Raw genomic sequence first — 22267 nt, forward strand, 5'->3', positions numbered from 1 at the left:
AAGTACCGAACGCACGGCACCTCCGAGTTCAGCACATGTTCAGCTCGATGACGTCCCTCGAACTCCGATCCGGCCGAGTGTTGAGGGAGAGTTTTGTCAGCACAACGGCGTGGTGACAATGTTGATGTTCTACCGACGCAGGGCTTCGCCTAAGCACCGCTACGATATTATCGAGGTGTAATATGGTGGAGGGGGGCACCGCACACGGCTAAGAGAACAATGATCAATTGTGTGTCTAAAGGTGCCCCCTGCCCCCGTATATAAAGGAGCAAGGGGGGGTTCGGACGGTCAAGGGGAGAGGCGCACCAGGAGGAGTCCCACTCCTACCGGGAGTAGGACTCCCCCCTTTTCCATGTTGGACTAGGAGAGAGAGGGGGAAGAGGTGGAGGGGAGGAAGGAAAGGGGGGGCGCCGCCCCCCTCTCCTTGTCCTATTCGGATTGGGGGGGAGGGGCGTGCGGCCCTGCCCTGGCCTCCTCTCCTCTCTTCCACCTAGGCCCACTAAGGCCCATTAAGTTACCGGGGGGTTCCGGTAACCTTCCGGTACTCCGGAAAAATCCCGATTTCACCCGGAACAATTCCGATGTCCAAACATAGGCTTCCAATATATCAATCTTTATGTCTCGACCATTTCGAGACTCCTCGTCGTGTCCGTGATCACATTCGGGACTCCGAACAACCTTTGGTACATCAAAACATATAAACTCATAATATAACTATCATCGTAACGTTAAGCGTGCGGACCCTACGGGTTCGAGAACTATGTAGACATGACCGAGACACCTCTCCGGTCAATAACCAATAGCGGAACCTAGATGCTCATATTGGTTCCTACATATTCTACGAAGATCTTTATCAGTCAGACCGCATAACAACATACGTTGTTCCCTTTGTCATCGGTATGTTACTTGCCCGAGATTCGATCGTCGGTATCTCGATACCTAGTTCAATCTCGTTACCGGCAAGTCTCTTTACTCGTTCCGTAATACATCATCCCGCAACTAACTCATTAGTCACAATGCTTGCAAGGCTTATAGTGATGTGTATTACTGAGTGGGCCCAGAGATACCTCTCCGACAATCGGAGTGACAAATCCTAATCTCGAAATACGCCAACCCAACAAGTACCTTTGGAGACACCTGTAGAGCACCTTTATAATCACCCAGTTACGTTGTGACGTTTGGTAGCACACAAAGTGTTCCTCCGGTAAACGGGAGTTGCATAATCTCATAGTCATAGGAACATGTATAAGTCATGAAGAAAGCGATAGCAACATACTAAACGATCGAGTGCTAAGCTAACGGAATGGGTCAAGTCAATCACATCATTCTCCTAATGATGTGATCCCGTTAATCAAATGACAGCTCATGTCTATGGCTAGGAAACATAACCATCTTTGATCAACGAGCTAGTCAAGTAGAGGCATACTAGTGACACTCTGTTTGTCTATGTATTCACACATGTATTATGTTTCCGGTTAATACAATTCTAGCATGAATAATAAACATTTATCATGATATAAGGAAATAAATAATAACTTTATTATTGCCTCTAGGGCATATTTCCTTCACTGAACACTCGGAGTGTGACCAATTCATGAAATTTTTACACAATGCAGACACATGTGATATAATAGGTGTGGCAATTTCTTATATTTTTTAAAGATGCAAGAGTATGTGAAACCCCCCCCCACTACGGATTGTTCTTCGCGTGTCTACGAGTGTGGCCAGGGGCCTTTGGGGGCTAGCCATGCCACCAAATCTTGCGTTGGCTCCTCTTACATGTCTAGAAGTGTGCTGTCAGGTGCAAACACCCGTCATGCGGCTCCAGAGTGTGACCCCCTTCACGGAAGGCGCTGCCGCCAGCACTTGGACGGGGGAAACAGTCGCGCCGGGTCGACACGAGGGGGATCCGATGGTGGGTTGGGCCCAGACCTTGTTCTAAAATGTTCCTATGGGCTGACCTGTCACAATCAGGTGGAAAAGTCCGTTGGTCAAAGGCCGTCCGGTGTAAGTCAAACGCCTAGATCTCCGGGTCAACAGGGCTAGGGTAAGGCCGGTCGGGGACCTTCGGGGGTAGCAATGCCACCAAAACTTGCATTGTGTCTTAACATATATATATATATATATATATATATATATATATATATAAGTGTGATGGAGGGTTGAAATAGCCAACAGAGCAACAGGCAGCACACCTCCTTCACAAAATCGAACATGTTCTTTCTCGATAACCAGATACTACCTTGGAGATGGTGTAGTTTACGAGCGGCCTCCTGTCAGGCTTCTATGAAATATGCTCAAACTTTTACAAGGGCCATATGACTACACCGTGCCAGGTCCTGAGGATTTCCGGCATCGCATGATTTCCCGTGGATTTTAACGGCTAGATCCGGCATGCTGCCGAGGTACATTCACCCTATGGTGTTGGGCCTGCCCCTCCTTTGGTTGCACTAGGCCTACACATACCACAAAGACATCATATGTGATTTAACAAAACACTTCTGGACATCATTTCAGGTGGTCGCCGTGCAGATCTGCAATTTCCCGCGTTGAAACCCTACGGATGCAGTAAATGTCTCAAATATTGCAGGCGGGCCCAAAAAATGCCATGTACTGGCACGTGTCATGCAATGGCCCCCTTTGAGAGCACGAGAAGTTTCGAGGTCAACGGAGCAACGGGCAACGCACTTCCTTCACAAACCGGACACGTTCTCTCTCGATAGCCAGATACTACCTCGGAGATAGTGCAGTTTACATGCAACCTCCGGGCAAGCTTCTACGAAACGCGCTAAAACTTTCACCGCACCCTACAAGGGCCATATGATGACACCACGCCAGGTCCTGAGGATTTCTGGCATCGTATGATTTTTGGTCGATTTTAACGGCTGGATCCGGCATGCCGCCGAGGTACATTCGCCTCTCGGTGGTGGGGCATGCCCCCCTTGGGTTGCACTAGGCCTACACATACCGCAAAGACATCATATATGATTGAAAAACCACTTCTGGACATCATTTCAGGTGGCCGCCGTGCAGATCTGCCATTCCCGCATTGAAACCCTACGGATGCATTAAATATCTCAAATATTGCAGGCGGGCCCGAAAAATTCCATGTACTGACACGTGTCATGCAATTGCCCCCTTTGAGAGCACGATAAGTTTTGAGGTCAGCGGAGCAACGGGCAACGCACTTCCTTCACAAACTGGACACGTTCTCTATCGATAGCCAGATAGTACCTCGGAGATGGTGCAGTTTACAAGCGACTTCCGGTCAGGCTTCTACGAAACACGCTAAAACTTTCAGCACACCCTACAAGGGCCATACGACGACACCGTGCCAGGTCCCGAGGATTTCCGGCATCGTATGATTTTTGGTCGATTTTAACCGCTGGATCCGGCATGCCGTCGAGGTACATTCGCCCCCCGATGGTGGCGCCTACCCCTCCTTTGGTGCCGTCGTTCGATGCTGAGGGACGTCGCACGTGTCTTCGTCGACGGTGATGGGGAAAGCCGAAGAGATGTTTCGTGCGACTGTTCGTAGGTCCCTGTCCGGACTCATAGTCATCATACCAGACGCACCATTCCCCGATCCATTCCCTCCCCACCTCACCTCACCATCTCCTCCTCGCCGCCCTCCTCTCCCGTCACGGATCGTCGATGGTCGGTCCAAGAGGGTAGAAAAAATAGAAGAAAAACAAAAGGGAGAACACAATTGTATGAGCTTGGTTTCTATTGGTGGAAACGTTTGTGCCACGGATCGATGACGTGGCGCATATCCATCCATCTATCCATCTAGCTGTCCACCCCACAACCATCCATCCATCCATCTAGAGAAAAGGAGAAAAAAAGAAAAAGAAAAAAGAGCCCACCCAACCCCTACCTCGCTCTCTCCCCACGAACCTCTCTGTCTCTCGCGACTCCTCTCTCCCCCACAAACCCCTATCCCTCGCCGCCGCCACCACCCACGCCGGCCGGTTCCGGCGAGCTCCGGCGGCGCGCAGCACGCCCCCGAGCTCCCCTAGGTCCGCTCCACCTTCCCCTCCATCCAGAATCGGCGCTCCCGTCCTCCACCGACCCCGTGGCTAGCTAGGGTTTCGACCACCACCCCTAACATCCCCGGGATCAGCCAGATTCGGCGACGGCGAGGCCAGAGCTCGACGGATCCGTTACGGGCGTGGCGCAGGTACGTCCTTCCCCTCTTTCCTCGCCCGGATCCACCCTCCCCACCTCACCTTCTCCTTTCCTTCCCTTGCTACAGGTCACCTTGGTGCGGTCTGGACGGCGGCGACGGCAGGAGGGCGTCGTCCTTCCTACTCTAGGAGGCGGAGGACGAGGGGCACACCTAGCTGGCGGCCCTGTCCTGCTCGAGGAGGCGGGGGTTGCCGAGCTCAAGCACGGCCACAACGACCCACCTCGGCATGTAGCACCTCCATCTCCTCCGCCTCCTTCCTCTGCTCACTACTGCTGCTGCTAAGTAGAGGAATATGTGATGCACTGCACCACACGAAGCTGGCTATATCCTTCACCGGTAGCTAGTTTGATCTATCCTGACGGACAAGCTAACATACATAGTAGTAGTTGCTTTTTTATCATTCCCCCACCGGCCAGAGCACAACGTACACACACACAGAGGAAATCTCTAGTTAGCTTTCTTTTAGTTTGTCCTCTAATTTGTGATTGGCCATAGGCTCGTGACAATCTCTTTTTTTCTTTGTTGATGCTTACGGTCAATTCCATAATTTACCAGTGTATAAGTATATAGCCCCTAGCCATGTCTACTTCCAGTCCTACTCGGACACACATATTCACATGTATTTTGCACATACGCGTGAAATCACGTTCAAGGGAACATTAGCACTACTTTACAATGTACATGAAGAATCGGTTTACTCCAATTGACAAGTAAAGTACAGTGGCCTAGTTGGATCCTGTGACAAATTCACATCCTAGGCTTGATTCCTGGCCGAGGCAGCTTTTACTTCAATTGACTGCATGATTAAAGTATAGATATAGATAGTATATTTGTACTGGTATGATGAACAAGAGCTTCCAGTTAATTACATAATATTGGTGATGTAGTTTTACTTGCTGTGTATGCTTGCTTAGTTGTCCATCGGGCCGCTCTCTTGTATCGTTTGAGTGCGCCAATTAGTTCGGCCAGCCTCTATGATTTATTATGTAGCTTCTGGAGTGCTTCTATCTATATTTGTGAAAAATTCGACCCAACAAAAAAAATGTTAATCAGTCCGCTCTCTCAAAGTTGAGTTTAGGCTGCTGCATATGAACGATTTTTTTCTTAGTTTGGGTGCTAGGTACTGATAGAGTTGGTGTATCCATAGATAGCATACACTTGCGCACTTTTTTGAGTTCTTCTGTTGCGAATGAGAACAACCATCATGGACCTCCTCTGTTTCCAAGCAGCTTGCTTCACCATGTATGATTTATGCAGCATATACATCTTGCTCCTCTTTTATCAGTAGCAATGGAAGTTGATGAAATTTAAGTGTCATGTTGTTCTAGAGATGCAGGGAGGGAGGGACGTCCATGGATTGGACTGGAAGGATTAGATGCAAACCAATGCACATGAGGAGGAGAGATGCAAGCCAGGCCATGACCTAAAGGTCCCTGCCGTGAACCCCTTCCCGTGTATAATCATGCTCAACAAATACTTGATATGATTTTGGTTAATCTTCAATTCAGCCCAGCTAGCTGTTGTAGTACTTGCTTGTCTCCTTCCAAATGTTGCCCTAGTCCGTTGAGTTTCTTATTGCTCCAGGTAGTACTGTTATTTTTCTGCTCTGCGATTTGGTTTGCATGGTTCCAGGCTCCCAGTCTACCGCTTTTGTTGCTGTGATGTCGAACTCTGTTTTATTTATTATGACAAGTTGCAAAATTAGTAGTGGGAAGTAAACTTTTGTTAACTTGTTGGCTGAACGAATGGAACTACTGTTATATTTGATTTCTTGCTCAACTAGTGCTGCAATGATGGAACCGATGATTGTGCATGATGCATCCATCCATTCTATCGGAGAGGTTGTGTTTTTTTCTTCTTGTGCTAAGATTGCTAGCATCACATATCCTATGCTTTTGTTTCTCCAGTAGAGCCTTGTGAGATTGATGTGTCTGCCACCGTCCTCGAATGGTTGTTCAATAATAATGGTCCTAGCTAATTACTAGTATGCGCTGCTGCTAAAACAACTTGCTCCTTGTTTGATTTCAAGGATGTTGTTGCTGCTAAAGTAGCAACAACAACGACAACAACCATGCTTTGGTTCCCCAAAATTCAGATTGCACTTGCATCTCTACATACACACACATATGAATATGCACCTCGGTTGGGTTCAGTTTGCATATTTACATTTGCTTTAACTTTGACTGAAACTATCTTGGTGACAATTGCATCAATGGTGTGTTCTGCCCTTGTAGATGTCCTTGGAGAAGATGGCCATTGGAGTGTAGGGGAGAAACAACCTTGTCCTGCTCGAGGAGGAGGAGGAGGAGGACCACCCGAGCTCGACGACGATACGGCAACAGGTAGCACTCGCCTCTCTCCCAAGGTGAAGGTCTGATCTGCCTGTTTAGATGGTCTGCTCTCGTCTTATGCATGTGAGGGGAGACGAAAGCCATTGGACTGAATTATATTTGCATGTGAGGGGAGTGATCCTTTTGGTAGATGCAGAGTATAGATTCACAAAATTCACCACACGAGCGTACTACCTATATCCAAATTCTGGATACCACTTGCATCTTTTGTATGTACACATGAAAAAGCACGACGGTTTGCTTCGGTTTGTATGTGTCCAATTGTTTTTTACTTTTGACTGAAACTATCTATCTTGGTGGCACTTGCATCTCTTGTACATACATACATATGAATCAGCACCACACTTTTCTTCAGTTTGTATGTGTCAATTTTTTTGGTTGAACTTTGACTGAAACCAACTGGATGGCACCTCAATCTGTACATACACATGAATCAGCACCACCCTTGGTTCAGTTTTGTATGTGTCCATTTGTTTTTACTTTGACTAAAGCCAACTTGATGACACTTGCATCTTCTGTATATACATATATACATATGAATCAGCACCACTCTTTTTCTCTTTGAAGCTTGCCTTGAACAACAACTGATGCTTGATAGATACAACTGAAACTGGAGCATCTCTGTACTGTATGTATTAGTAGTATTGTTCGGTTCAAGCACCAACATGACAAGTTATCTTCAGCAAAAGCAATAATTTTCTGCCTTTTTAGTTTGATGCCCTGTTCTAGGCGATTTTCTTTTGGTAAATTCAATGTATAGATTACATATTCATCCTCATATGTAGGATCTTCGGTTTGTTGTACTGACTGTATGCCACCTCCATCGTTGCAGCCTTGTCTCCCCCACCACCGCCCCTTGGCCTCCTATAATGTTGTTGTGGATTCTTAGAATGGAAATGTTATGTACATAAAAAATATACTATGTTCTGTGGTTGCAAATCCATGGCTGTTGAATCATGTCTGTATAAGCATTTGTAAATAGCTAGCCTTGTTGGCTAATCTTTTTTTTTGGTTCTGGTCAGCAAGTATGCCGACGGCAATGCTGTAGGCATAGATGGCTGTCGTGACACCAGGGGCGCGCCACGTGGCAGGGCTATGCCTACGGCAAAGCCGTCGGCATAAATCTATGCCGACGGCTTTGCCGTAGGCATAGCCCTGCCGCCAGGAGGAACCGGGGGATGACACGTGGCACGGCTATGCCTACGGCAAAGCCGTCGGCCTAGGTTCCATCTATGCCTACGGCTTTGCCGTAGGGATAGCCCTGCCACCAGGAGGCACCAGGGAGTGCCACGTGCCAGAGGTATGCCGACGGCTTGGCCGTCGGCATAGATTTCCACCTATGCCGACGGCCAAGCCGTCGGCATACCTCTGCCACGTGGCTTCCCATGAATCGTCAGCACTTTTGACGGCGCCGTCCGTTGCCGTCAGGCGAAAAACACTGCCGACGGCTAAACTATGTCGAAGGCTGACGCCCGGCCGTCGGCATAGGCCCCTATGCCGACGGCTATACTACGCCGACGGTCTGACAAGACTACGCTGACGTGATCTACGCCGACGGTCCTATGCCGATGGCAACCGTAGGCATAGATCTATGTTGACGGCAGAGGACCTATGCCGACGGCCCTGGGCCGTAGGCATAGGCCGCGAGTCTGGTAGTGATTGGTCGAAGAAGACTGCATGTATGTGGTGGTAGCGGAGGCGCCAGGTGTCACCAGTTCGAGGCGACCAATCAGACTAGCCACAGTGAGTAGTAACTTAGACTAGTAACATGCATATGTTACTAGTCTATGTTACTATGGTATCATGCAACACTTCATTCATTAGGTTATAGACTCATCTTGCCTTAGTATGTGTGATGTTACTCATAGTACTAGTAACTAGCTAGTATGTTACTACATGTCTCTCTTTCTTCATTAATTCCTTGCCACATCATCTATTTTATCTAGATATGTGTGATGTTACCACATATATTACTCCCACTGCAAGTAGTCTCAACGCTCGATCGACGTTCGCCTGGGAGTCGTTGAGCGATGGCTCACATGTTGATGTAGATAGGATCGCGAGGTGGCGAACCGCGCGTGGGTTGACCCTTTCGTCACGGTCCGAGGCCCGGACCCTTTCTTCGATGATGCTTGGGTAAAAGCGTCGCCCAATGCACGGGCATGCAACAGGTCGACACGGGCATATGCAAACAAAACCGGCCAGCCAAAACGTGCACAATGTTAGTTTTAATCTTGATGTATGTATATGCATATTTAGTTTGCTTTCATCATGCATGTAGGATAGGTTAGAGAGTAGCTAGTCCAGTCAAGCTTCAGCGAAGATGTGTGGAGAAGGCGAGATGCCAGGGCGCCGTGTGATACGGCGAGTACAGTGAGATGCTGCAAAGCTGCGCGAGGCAGCACGGTCGTGTGATGCGGCAAGTACATGAGAGGCTGGAGCCTGACCGGCTAGACGAGGTGGTTAGAGCTGAGAGATTCACAGAGTTTGTTAGTTGCTTGGCCGAGTCGTGGCTGTTGGAGCGATTCCAGGACTGGATAGGGCTGGTAGTGCGTGTATTAGTGCTTGCATGGCTTAGTGGGATTAGTTGCTGAGAGAGTTGGTGGCTAGTGCGTGCGTGGGTCCTCTGTACTGGCGTGAGTTTAGATCGCATGGTTGCCGAGTCTTGTATAAATACATTGCATTGAGTAATAGAAGTTGAGGCCGTGAGGGCTATAGGAAAAATGTAGTCTTTATGTGCACCAAGGAAGAGTGTTCTGGGCAAAGCCTCGTTGGGTTTCTTCCTTGGATGTGTGCGTGTGTGTTTTCTGAGTTTCACCATGTGTGTGTGTGTGTGTTCTTGTGTGAGACAAAGAGAGTTGAGCTGTGAGAGGCAGCTCAAGGTAGTAGAAGAAGCGGCGCTGCAAGGAGATTCAGCGCCAACAATTGGCATCAGAGCCCTGTCGATCCGTGGCGGTGACTACGGTACCGGCGGCTATGGTGGCCGGCGTGGCGGTGGCGGAGGCAACGGCTGCGACGGCGGTGGACTCCATGTGAGGTGGAGGACGCCGACGCGAGGTGATGGCTGGCGGCGGCGCGATGCCGCTGGTGGCCGGTTGCGGTGCAATGCTGCGAGGTGATGATGGCGTGGTGATCGGTGTTGCGAAGGCGCCGTCCACGACAAGAGGTGGCCGCTGCGTGTGGCAGGACGATGTGGTGATGGGCGCCGCGACAGCGTCGTCCTCGGCAAGGAGAAGTCGCTACATTCGGCAAGTGGTTGTGGGTGATCCGCGTCGGAGATTGGAGAATCAAGATTAAGGGGGAAAATGTGAGCTTTAATCTTGATGTATGTATCTGCATATTTAGTTTGCTTTCATCATGCATGTAGGATAGGTTAGAGAGTAGCTAGTCCGGTCAAGCTTCAGCGAAGATGTGCGGAGAAGGCGAGATGCCAGGGCGCCGTGTGATACGGCGAGTACGGCGAGATGCTGCAAAGCTGCGCGAGGTGGCACGGCCGTGTGATGCGGCAAGTACATGAGAGGCTGGAGCCTGACCGGCTAGACGAGGTGGTTAGAGCTGAGAGATTCACAGAGTTTGTTAGTTGCTTGGCCGAGTCATGGCTGTTGGAGCAATTCCAGGACTGGATAAGGCCGGTAGTGCGTGTGTTAGTGCCTGCATGGCTTAGTGGGATTAGTTGCCGAGAGGGTTGGTGGCTAGTGCGTGCGTGGGTCCTCTTTACTGGCGTGAGTTTAGATCGCATGGTTGCCGAGTCTTGTATAAATACATTGCATTGAGTATAGAAGTTGAGGCCGTGAGGGCTAGAGGAAAAATGTAGTCTTTGTGTGCACCAAGGAAGAGTGTTCTGGGCAAAGCCTCGTTGGGTTTCTTCCTTGGCTGTGTGCGTGTGTGTTTTCTGAGTTTCACCATGTGTGTGTGTGTGTTCTTGTGTGAGACAAAGAGAGTTGAGCTGTGAGAGGCAGCTCAAGGTAGTAGAAGAAGCGGCGCTGCGAGGAGAGGCGGCGCTAACACACAAGCCCGGATGTTTCTTATGTGCTAAGTGTTAGTATAAGGTATCAAAGTGATCTAGGATTGACTCACTCGCAACAATGAAAAATATTCTTAAGTACCGTAGAAATACTAAAGATTTTTTCCTTGTTTAGTGAGGCGATGAAGAGCTCATTGTAAATCGTTACACTGATGCTAGCTTCTTGACTGATACAGATGACTGCAAATCTTAATCGGGCTACGTTTTCACACTCAATGGTGGTGCAGTGTGATAGAAGTGTTTTAAGCAGAACACTGTTGCGGATTCTACAACGGGGCGAAATATATCGCATCTTTAGAAGCTTCGAAGGAGGAGGTGTGGATCAAGAACTTTCTTGAAGAACTAGGTGTGGTTCCCAGCGCACTGAACCCAATGGCTCTCTGTTGTGATAATAGTGGCATCGTGGCTCACACAAAGGAGCTAATGTCCCACCAGAAGTCCAGACATATTGAATGCGAGTATCACAATATTTGGGATCATGTAGATAAGGATTCTATGAAAGTAATCAAGATTCACATGATCTGAACATGTCAGACCTAATGACGAATCCTCTACCACGAGCAATCCATGAACAACACCGAATTGCCATTGGTGTAAAAGAAGTTATGTAACTAGATTATTGATTGTAGTCCAAGTGGGAGACTGTTGGAAATATGCCCTAGAGGCAATAGTAATTGTGTTATTATACATTTCCAATTTTATACTTAATGTTAATGTTATATGTTATAACTGTAATGGTTCTCGAGTATGCATGATCATGTGTAGAATAACTCATGTGCACATGTAGAATAATAAATAGTAAAATACATTCCTAGTCTTGCCTCTAGCACTAGCTCAAGTGTTGCATGATGGTTCCATTTTCCTGATCATAGGCATGAGTTAAGTGTAACGATGATGCCAACAATATTGAGGGCACGATGTTAGATGAACACTTGTGTTGAATTGACCCAAGTTGTATGTTATAGAAGAAGATGATTTCGTCACAAGTCTATAGTCTATAGTCTATAACACGAAGTTAATGTATGCACAATTACTTAGACCATGGGAGTATTGAGTCACTTCATACTGGACGATGCCCTTTGGGATTTTTCTAATATCAACCGTAATATGGTGATGATAAGGGTAACTTATGGGCTCATTGGAAACTGTGACACGGGACTAGATGCTTGAGATTACAATTTGCTCCGGTGATGGAGAGATATTCTTAGGGAACTCTTGGTATGCTTGTATCCATCATCGTCTGGCCAGACACATCGTGTATTTCTCACGGGGATGCCAAAACATGGGAACGATAAAATAGAACAAGGAAACTAGCTAGTGCTCATGTGTTGATTCCTGGGGATGCTGATATATCTCACCTTGGGTTTTGTAAAGTACCGCAAAGCAAGAGGAATAGCATACAGTAGCTATAGCTCCACTTGATAATCATCTGTGTGGGTATAGAGCTCAATATGGATGTCCACGGTTCCACTATTGATCATTGAATGAAATGTGTTTTGGTCAGTTCTATGCCAAGTCACACGCTTAAGGATCTTAGATCTATTGAGTGCTAGTTGAGTTAGGAGCTTAGGAGAATATCATCGGAAAAATTGCAGAGATAACGAAAATTGTTTCGAGAGAGAACCCAAAGTATTTTAGAGAAACCAGAAGCATTTCGGATAAAACAAGATAAAACGAGGAAAGTGGGAAAGTTTCAGGAGGTAGATAATTATGTAGGAGGAATACAAGAACTTTTGAAGAGCCCCCTAGGATGAAAGATGCACCTATGCCAACCCTTATAGGCAAGGCCTATAGGGGCAGCCGCATGGGCCTTTAAGGCCCAAGAAGGGGCCGGGCGCCCCCTAGCCTTGACGACCAAGCCTTTCTTGGTGCGGCTAGGGTTTGGGGTGGATACCACCCCTTGGTGCACCACCACAAAGGAGAGGAACCCCTCCTCCAAGTCGCCCCTCCCTTGCACCTATATATACTCAAGGGGTGCCCCCTCTTTTTGCACATCAAGTTCTGCGCAAAGGATCACCCCTCTCCCTCTCTAAATCTCCAGCAATATATAGTTATTCTGCTCAAGGTTGCTCCTCCCTCCTCTAGTTCATCGGTGACGCCTAGCCTTGGACGATGAAGCACTTCCGGATCACTCATCTCGTATGCTTGCAATCTATAGAGAGACCGTGCTTTGGAATCCAACCATTGGATACATGTTGTCGTGGAATTGTCACGGCAGATGTCCTAGTGAAAGGACTTAATCGTGGAGCCATCGCAACTAGGAAGCTTAAAGGGGTTAAAACGGGACAAAGGACATGAGGGTTTATACTGGTTCGGCCCCTTGCGGTGAAGGTAAAGGCCTAATCCAGTTTGAGGTGGTATTTCTTATGTTTCGATTACTAGGGAGCGAATCCGCTTGACCTAGCTTTCGATCTGATCTTACTTGCCCTGAACCGCCGCCGGGTCGTCCCTTTATATACAGAGGTCGACACCCAGCGGATCACAGAGTCCCGACCGGCTCATAAACAGTGTCCGGCTCGGTCTCTAACTATCCATGCCTTACAATACAAGTTATGTACATATGGCAGTTTATTTCTACGGGCCTTGAGCCACCTTTGGGACTTGGGCCCTTAACTAAACCGCCATCTTCCAGAGCTGTCTTGGGCTTCATGAATCGCCGTAGGTATAACCCGGCCCCTCATGGGTGGGTCATACCTAATAGTTATATCACCAACATTAGGCCCCAGATTGATTTGAACTGGTTCATGTCAATCTTGTAACACCCCAAAATTTTGACCTTGTTTTATTAATTAAAATTTTGCCAGGAAATTTAATTTTTATTTTCAGGATTTATCTTTTGGTTGCAGAACCTCCCTTTTCTTGGATATTGTGGAGTTTTTCCCCCAAGTGAGAACTTTCCAAAAATATTATTGGACTTGTATACCCTCTCAAGAAAACATTTCTTTTATCAGTGGAATTATTTATATAATAATTATTTTTTTCTGAGCCTTATTTCTTTTGAAATGATTTTTATAAGTTTTAGAGGCTCCTTTGCACTACAACCCTTTATAGATTCATTTAAAAAAATTCACCAAAATTTGGGGATGACATTTGGTGTTCCTAAATCACTTTTATGCAAAAACCTCTCTTAATCAATTGTGAATTTTGAGCTTTACCCCAGGTTTTCAAATCTGGTCCAGATTGTGAATTGCACTACAGCCTATTTAAATATTTCTTTAAAATTTCCACCAAAATTTGGAGATGTTAGTAGGAGTATATGATTCAACTATATGCATTAACCCACTGGTGTTCTTTGAAAAATTTGAGCAAAACATCCTCTTTTGCTCTCTGGCTCAGCTTGGTATTTTCTACTGCAACCATATTTTAACTTGCCCTTTTACCCTTGATTCTTCCTCCTGCATGTAGTCCTCCCTGCAAAACCCTTAAGTCCAGGAGAATGCACCCATTGGAGTATTTTTGGTCCATGAAACTATGCCCTTTACTTCTGTCCAGAATTGGTTTTCTCAAAAACTTGCACTAACAAGTTTTTGTTTTTGACAAACTAACCTTGCCACCCTCACCTACATCTAAAGAGACTTTGATCTGGAGACTTTGGCCAGCAGAAGAGATGCCTAGATGCCCTTGCATTTCATCAAGCAGGTTAAGGGCATGGCCAGTTTTGGCATGCTTTTAGAGTTGCATTAGGAAGTTGCTCTAATGGCCTTACCAGCATGTCTATTAGCTCTCACATAATCATTAGCCTAGTTCTGTTTAGTTACAGGGGTATCAGAGAGGCCTAGAACGCATTGGCATTGCGTCGAGCACCTGGCGTGTGTGCGCTGGGCGCGCCCAGAGCGCACGTTTTGCACGCGCACGCACCGAGTCGCCGCGTCCCACTGCCGCCTTCCCGCGCTCGTTCTGGCCACTCCCCTCGCACAGCCTGCACGCCCGACCCCTCCCTCGCTGCAGAGCCGCCCTGGCCCCCTCCTGGCGCCCTACAGCGTCGCCGTCAGGTCGGCCATGGCAGCAAGCGGGCGGCCGCAGCAGCCCCTGCCATGGACGGTGCCGCCCGAGCCATACGCGTGCGCCAGCTGCCCTCTGGAGCAGTCCGGGCTTATCCAAGAACGCGTCCGCTAGCGCCCGTCGCCACCACGCACCCCCTGCTGTAACAGAACGGCGGTTCGCCGGCGTTCTTATCCACGGCCGCGGAACCGACCTAGTTGCACTATAAATGGATGCCCCGAGCTCATCCAAACACCCAGGCAGCCTCAGGCCATCTCTCTAGAGCCCCCCTCCCCCAGTAGGCCAGAAGCCCTTCCCTTCCCCGTCTCCAGCCAGTTCGGCCGCCGCCGCCCTCCTGTCCAGTTCGTCGCAAGTAGAGCTCCTCCCGTCCATCTAGCACCACCACCCGACTCCCCTTGACCGTGCGGAGCTGCCCAGCACCTCAAACTCGCTCGGGAACCGCCGTAACCCAAAGCCCCAATTCACCCGAGGTCGCCGTCCGCCGCAGAACTCACCGCCGGCGATTCCCTCCACCCCCGCCGACCTAGCGACCACCGGGAGGACCACCCTAGACTGGCGGATCCATCCCCGCCCTCAGAACCCTGCGGGGAGCCGTCGTTCGCCGGCGTCGATCGCCGGAGCCCCGCCTCTGTTCGGCCAGAGGAGGAAGGAGGCGGGGGGCGACTGGTCAAACCTGACCAGTGGGCCCCCTGGACCCACTGTCAGTGACCATGGGCCGGTCCACGCTGGCGTAAGTGGAGGCGTAAAACTCAAAGTACGTCTCCTGGGTGTATCTATTCGAAACGTTTTTCCTCTTTTTATGTTTTATTTTAAAAACAGAAATTTGACTAAACTTTGACTGGCCATAACTTTTTAAATATAAGTCCAAATGACTTGATTCTTTTTTTGTTGTTTCTCAAATTCTGTCTAGTTTATTTTCATATTTATTTGAAAATTTTCTAGACACCTTTTTTGTACTGTTTTAAAATTATGTGTTAATTTAAATTTCCTCAAAATAGGATTTTGGAGAGAGAAGAAAACTTTCAAAAAGTTTTTGGGATGCACCCTGCCTCTCCACAACTTGAAGGCAAGCATTCTGAACCCTGGCATAATATTTTTGTGTGTTGTTTGATACGGTTACAACACCACCTTGACATGGAGCATTCGTTATTTTATGTGACGATACAATCATACGCATGAGTGCATAATGAAGATTCTTTGCTGTTAGAAATGGATATGCTTGTGATAGTAATCATCTTCGTATGCCTTTGATGCCTACCGGAAGGAAGCCGGGAAAGTCTCTGTCTTGGGTAGACACGAGCTTGTCTCTAGCTCCTCGTCAAGACGGTTGTGTCCGGTATGGCATGATGAGGTATGATGAGTGGTGATTCTGTCTGTTGGTTGAAATATATTTGCTATGCTAATCATGCAGGGGATACTTAAACCTCCTGAGTCGACCATAGATCGAGTCTTGTTCCAGTAACCCCCATACTTGTTTCGTACTACCACTTGTCCCTGCCATAGGTAGGGTACGGCTCAGTAAGTTGTCAACCCCTTTCCTAGCACACACCGTACAGAGAGGCCATGGTGGAAGATACCGACTGCATCCGGTAGGCATGCCACCTGGTCCGGGGGCATGGGTGTTTCCGGTTGGGACCGAGAGGTGGGGCACCCCTTAGAGCGCGCGATATAAATTTGATCCCATGCTACGCGAGGTTGTAGCCTCCCCACTTAGATTTTTGCTTAACAGGTGTCATGGGTGATTCCAGACACCGGTAAGTTAGGCTGGTGTGTGCGGTCAGGTGTGTTTTCAATTAAAAGACCATAGACGGAATTAGTCCCGATGGACTAAAGAAATCCGTTACTCGTGGGTAAAGAGTACACCCTCTGCAGAGGTTAAATCTATTCGAATAGCCGGGTCCATGGGTAAGGACTACAGTCTGGGATGGGTCAAGTGTCGGTCTTCGGAGGAGAAAACTGTTAAACCAGAACATGGATCATGACTTGTGACTTGTGATGATTATGATTATTATTATTATTATGGACTAACCCATTATATTATTTGAATTATCGAGTATCCCTGGGACGGTTCTACCTCCTGGATATTCACTATGATCCTTTTATTTATAAGCCCTTTATGTGGTGTCGCTAAGACGCCCGACTGTGGCATGCTTGTTATTCCTTTTATTTATAAGCCCTTTATGTGGTGTCGCTAAGACGCCCGACTGTGGCATGCTTGTTATTCCTTTTATTTATAAGCCCTTTATGTGGTGTCGCCGAGACGCCCGACTGCGGCATGCTTGTTATTCCCCTTATTTATAAGCCCTTTATGTGGTGTCGCTAAGACGCCCGACTGCGGCATGCTTGTTATTCCTTTTAATTATAAGCCCTTTATGTGGTGTCGCTAAGACGCCCGACTGTGGCATGCTTGTCATTTCTTTTATTTATAAGCCCTTTAGGTGGCGTCGCTCAGACGCCCGACTGAGGCATGTTTTCTATAAAAATCCTTTTGAGGCATCGCTCCAGACACCCGATCGGTGCAATCTATTTCTACTCCCATATTGCATATTCGTGTTATATATAAATAACCCTGCTTGCGTGCATCACATATTGTTATTTTATGACTGACGTTGTGATCATAGATTATTTCAGAGCATGATTACCATTTGTTATGTTATACCTGTGTTCATAATGTTTGCGAGTACATTCAAAAGTACTCACTGGCTTGTCCCTGGCTATTGTCTTGGCCAGATTTCTTGCATGGAGAAGAGCGTTGCGATGACAGCCCCGGAACCCATGCAAAGGTGATAGCAGCCTCGTGAAGATAGGAGTTATCCTGGTCAGCTGTTCCTGTGGGAAATGGAGTCCCATAGACGCAGATGAACCACAAACCGCTTCCGCCATCAACTTATAGAAACCAATTGTTGTACTCATAGGCCACAATGGTCTTGTACTACATATCTTGTACTTTGCTTGGAATTTTTGTATCAAGTTGGTGCCTCATCAGCTAACAGAAATCCTGGGGCTGGTGAGCACAAGGATCATTTTCTGGGAAAATATATCCCGAAAACCCGGTCCTGACAAACTTGGTATCAGAGCCAGGCTGACCATTTGCTAATCCTATCTTAGCCAGGTCAATAAACCTAGGTTAACCGACCCACTAGACCTTAACCTAACCCCGGCCAAGCTTCCCGTGTAAGATAGCCACACAGTGACCCCGACGCTTTTGGCAGTCGGTGCCCAACCTATCAGCCTAGCCTGTCGATCACGCGCCAGTTACCGACACCTAATTTGTCTCATTCGCAAGCGTGCGAAGGAAGACTCCGTCCCCTTTTCTATAAAAAGGGCACGCTAGCCTCAACACAGCACAGCACAGCCTCTTCCCCCAACTCGAGGCATAATGCCTGGCCCTATTGTGCACAATGAGACCACTAAGGCCCGACCAGGAGAGACGCATTCATCGGCTAGTCAATCCGCTTCCCCCGATTGAAGAGGAGTGTGCCCCAGTACCAGAGACGTTTTCTCAGGACCCTATCCATTTACCGTTATCATTGTAGACGTCGCTGCTATGTTCATTGTCTCAGCATTTATTTCTGTGTCGCAACTCATGCGTGGTATCCTAAAATTGTGCGATGAATTAAATTTTTAGTTTCAATTAATGTGAGTGGTTTTTTTTACTGCTGTTAATTTTTATTAACCGTTTTCACTTTCGGTAATTCTGAAGTGAGATTTTTCCCCGGAATCGTTGCGGCATATATCTCTTCACGGCGTAGATTTTTATTCACGCAGCACCACAGCAGACTCACAACCGCAACCACTCGACCTCGCGCACTAATTGCTAATGCACATACACATGTTACACCTAACTGATCACCTTTGAAGGAGAGGTTAGTGGGTAATCACTCGGGTACAAGCTGCCTCCAACACACTGACAACAGTTAGCGCTCGACACCGCACTTAATTCTCATGATCACCGCCACCGCGAAGGGCTAACACTCGAGCGGCAGCATCACGACAATCATCGAGGATCATCACACACAGGAGCACGGAGAACCCCAGCAACGCCGCCAACCCTCCGCACATCAGGACCACGTACCAGTCCGGCATCACCTCCGCCATTAGAGCCTCGTCTCGAGCTCCTGCAGACAGAAATGGATGAGAAGGAAGGAGAAGGAGAAGCGAGGCCAGGTGTGAGGAAGAAGAAAGGAGCACCGCGATCGTTTTATAGCTCGAGATCGATGTACGGTGGGCGAGGTCCACCAGCGCCGCTCGTCGCTCGATCGCCGGTGTTCGGAGGCGAATCCGCGAGCAGTGCCGACAGTGCACTCGCCCGCGAGGTGAGTGCATGCTGCACCGGCAGCTAGCACGCCGCGCACTACCGCAGTACGGCCTAGATGCCCTACGCGCTAGACGTCGACGGTGGAGAAAGCGCGGGAAAGCACGCGGGAGAAAGGAAGAGGAGAGAGCCAGAGGTAGAAGAAGAGGCCGACAGTGGGCCCCGGGTCCACCTGTTAGCCAGAGGGAGCACTGTGCTCTCGGGTACGACCAGCGTATTTTAGAAATTTAGAATTTATTCTAAATTTACTATATCCAAAGTACAAATCTCTCGTTTTCCCCAAACCATGGATTTTTCCCACACAGCGCCAGTATACCACACTGTAGTTTTACACCACTTATTGCCCTCTCACTATAGATACATTTTATTGCATAAGTAGGATGATTTTTTTGGTAAGAGCAATGTTTGTTCAAAACAGCTTTTAGCAAATCTCGAGGACGAGATTTTTCTTAAGGGGGGTAGTGTTGTAACACCCCAAAATTTTGACCTTGTTTTATTAATTAAAATTTTGCCAGGAAATTTTATTTTATTTTCGGGATTTATCTTTTGGTTGCAGAACCTCCCTTTTCTTGGATATTGTGGAGTTTTTCCCCCAAGTGAGAACTTTCCAAAAATATTATTGGACTTGTATACCCTCTCAAGAAAACATTTCTTTTATCAGTGGAATTATTTATATAATTATTATTTTTTGAGCCTTATTTCTTTTGAAATGATTTTTATAAGTTTTAGAGGCTCCTTTGCACTACAACCCTTTTATAGATTCATTTAAAAAAAATCACCAAAATTTGGGGATGACATTTGGTGAGTTTTAGAGGCTCCTTTGCACTACAACCCTTTTATAGATTCATTTAAAAAAAATTCACCAAAATTTGGGGATGACATTTGGTGTTCCTAAATCACTTTTATGCAAAAACCTCTCTTAATCAATTGTGAATTTTGAGCTTTACCCCAGGTTTTCAAATCTGGTCCAGATTGTGAATTGCACTACAACCTATTTAAATATTTCTTTAAAATTTCCACCAAAATTTGGAGATGTTAGTAGGAGTATATAATTCAACTATATGCATTAACCCACTGGTGTTCTTTGAAAAATTTGAGCAAAACATCCTCTTTTGCTCTCTGGCTCAGTTTGGTATTTTCTACTGCAACCATATTTTAACTTCCCCTTTTACCCTTGATTCTTCCTCCTGCTTATAGTCCTCCCTGCAAAACCCTTAAGTCCAGGAGAATGCACCCATTGGAGTATTTTTGGTCCATGAAACTATGCCCTTTACTTCTGTCCAGAATTGGTTTTCTCAAAAACTTGCACTAACAAGTTTTTGTTTTTGACAAACTAACCTTGCCACCCTCACCTACATCTAAAGAGACTTTGATCTCGAGACTTTGGCCAGCAGAAGACATGCCTAGATGCCCTTGCATTTCATCAAGCAGGTTAAGGGCATGGCCAGTTTTGGCATGCTTTTAGACTTGCATTAGTAAGTTGCTCTAATGGCCTTACCAGCATGTCTATTAGCTCTCACATAATCATTAGCCTAGTTCTGTTTAGTTACAGGGGCATCAGAGAGGCCTAGAACGCGTTGGCATTGCGTCGAGCACCTGGCGTGCGTGCGCTGGGCGCGCGCACACCGAGTCGCCGCGTCCCACTGCCGCCTCCCCGCGCTCGTTCTGGCCACTCCCCTCGCACAGCCTGCACGCCCGACCCCTTCCTCGCCGCAGAGCCGCCCTGGCCCCCTCCTAGCGCCCTACAGCGCCGCTGTCAGGTCGGCCATGGCAGCAAGCGGGCGGCCGCAGCAGCCCCTGCCATGGACGGCGCCGCCCGAGCCATATGCGTGCGCCAGCTGCCCTGTGGAGCCGTCCGAGCTTATCCAAGAACGCGTCCGCTAGCGCCCGTCGCCACCACGCACCCCCCTGCTGCAACAGAACGGCGGTTCGCCGGCGTTCTTATCCACGGCCGCGGAACCGATCTAGTTGCGCTATAATGGGAGGCCCCGAGCTCATCCAAACACCCAGGCAGCCTCAGGCCATCTCTCTAGAGCCCCCCTCCCCCCAGTAGGCCAGAAGCCCTTCCCTTCCCCGTCTCCGGCCAGTTCGGCCGCCGCCGCCCTCCGGTCCTGTTCGTCGCAAGTAGAGCTCCTCCCGTCCATCTAGCACCATCACCCGACTCCCCTTGACCGTGCGGAGCTGCCCAGCACCTCAAACTCGCTCGGGAACCGCCGTAACCCAAAGCCCCAATTCACCCGAGGTCGCCGTCCGCCGCAGAACTCGCCGCCGGCGATTCCCTCCACCCCCGCCGACCTAGCGACCACCGGGAGGACCGCCCTAGACTGGCGGATCCATCCCTGCCCTCAAAACCATGCGGGGAGCCGTCATTCGCCGGCGTCGATCGCCAGAGCCCCGCCTCTGTTCGGCCAGAGGAGGAAGGAGGCGGGGGGCGACTGGTCAAACCTGACCAGTGGGCCCCCTGGACCCACTGTCAGTGACCACGGGCCGGTCCACCCTGGCGTAAGTGGAGGCGTAAAACTCAAAGTATGTCTCCTGCGTGTATCTATTCGAAACGTTTTTCCTCTTTTTAGGTTTTATTTTAAAAACAGAAATTTGACCAAACTTTGACTGGCCATAACTTTTTAAATATAAGTCCAAATGACTTGATTCTTTTTTTGTTGTTTCTCAAATTCTGTCTAGTTTATTTTCATATTTTCCAGACACCTTTTTTGTACTGTTTTAAAATTATGTGTTAATTTAAATTTCCTCAAAATAGGATTTTGGAGAGAGAAGAAAACTTTCAAAAAGTTTTTGGGATGCACCCTGCCTCTCCACAACTTGAAGGCAAGCATTCTGAACCCTGGCATAATATTTTTGTGTGTTGCTTGATACGGTTACAACACCACCTTGACATAGAGCATTCGTTATTTTATGTGACGATACAATCATACGCATGAGTGCATAATGAAGATTCTTTGCTGTTAGAAATGGATATGCTTGTGATAGTAATCATCTTCGTATGCCTTTCATGCCTACCGGAAGGAAGCCGGGAAAGTCTCTGTCTTGGGTAGACACGAGCTTGTCTCTAGTTCCTCGTCAAGACGGTTGTGTCCGGTATGGCATGATGAGGTATGATGAGTGGTGATTCTATCTGTTGGTTGAAATATATTTGCTATGCTAATCATGCAGGGGATACTTAAACCTCCTGAGTCGACCATAGATCGAGTCTTGTTCCAGTAACCCCCATACTTGTTTCGTACTACCACTTGTCCCTGCCATACGTAGGGTACGGCTCAGTAAGTTGTCAACCCCTTTCCTAGCACACACCGTACAGAGAGGCCATGGTGGAAGATACCGGCTGCATCCGGTAGGCATGCCACCTGGTCCGGGGGCATGGGTGTTTC

General features: G+C 48.0%; 2 long non-coding RNA genes across 5 annotated transcripts; both read left to right on the forward strand.

Moving 5' to 3' along the window:
- Window positions 1–3827: 3827 nt before the first annotated feature.
- On the forward strand, window positions 3828–7555 carry LOC109765109 (uncharacterized). 4 transcript variants are annotated; one of them, XR_012182177.1, is made up of 5 exons: window positions 3828–4180; window positions 4256–4417; window positions 5518–5618; window positions 6424–6531; window positions 7326–7555. It is a non-coding gene; the product is annotated as an uncharacterized lncRNA (long non-coding RNA). The 4 variants fall into 4 exon arrangements; XR_002233335.4 differs by having other exon boundaries at window positions 7373–7555; XR_005754602.3 differs by having other exon boundaries at window positions 6424–7555.
- A 307-nt stretch (window positions 7556–7862) lies between these two features.
- LOC120963012 (uncharacterized) lies at window positions 7863–11272 on the forward strand. Its single transcript, XR_005754604.2, has 2 exons — window positions 7863–10589; window positions 10741–11272. It is a non-coding gene; the product is annotated as an uncharacterized lncRNA (long non-coding RNA).
- The last annotated feature ends 10995 nt before the right edge of the window (window positions 11273–22267 follow it).

The sequence above is a fragment of the Aegilops tauschii genome, chromosome 4 (genome assembly GCF_002575655.3).
Source record: "Aegilops tauschii subsp. strangulata cultivar AL8/78 chromosome 4, Aet v6.0, whole genome shotgun sequence".
Lineage (NCBI taxonomy): Eukaryota > Viridiplantae > Streptophyta > Magnoliopsida > Poales > Poaceae > Aegilops > Aegilops tauschii.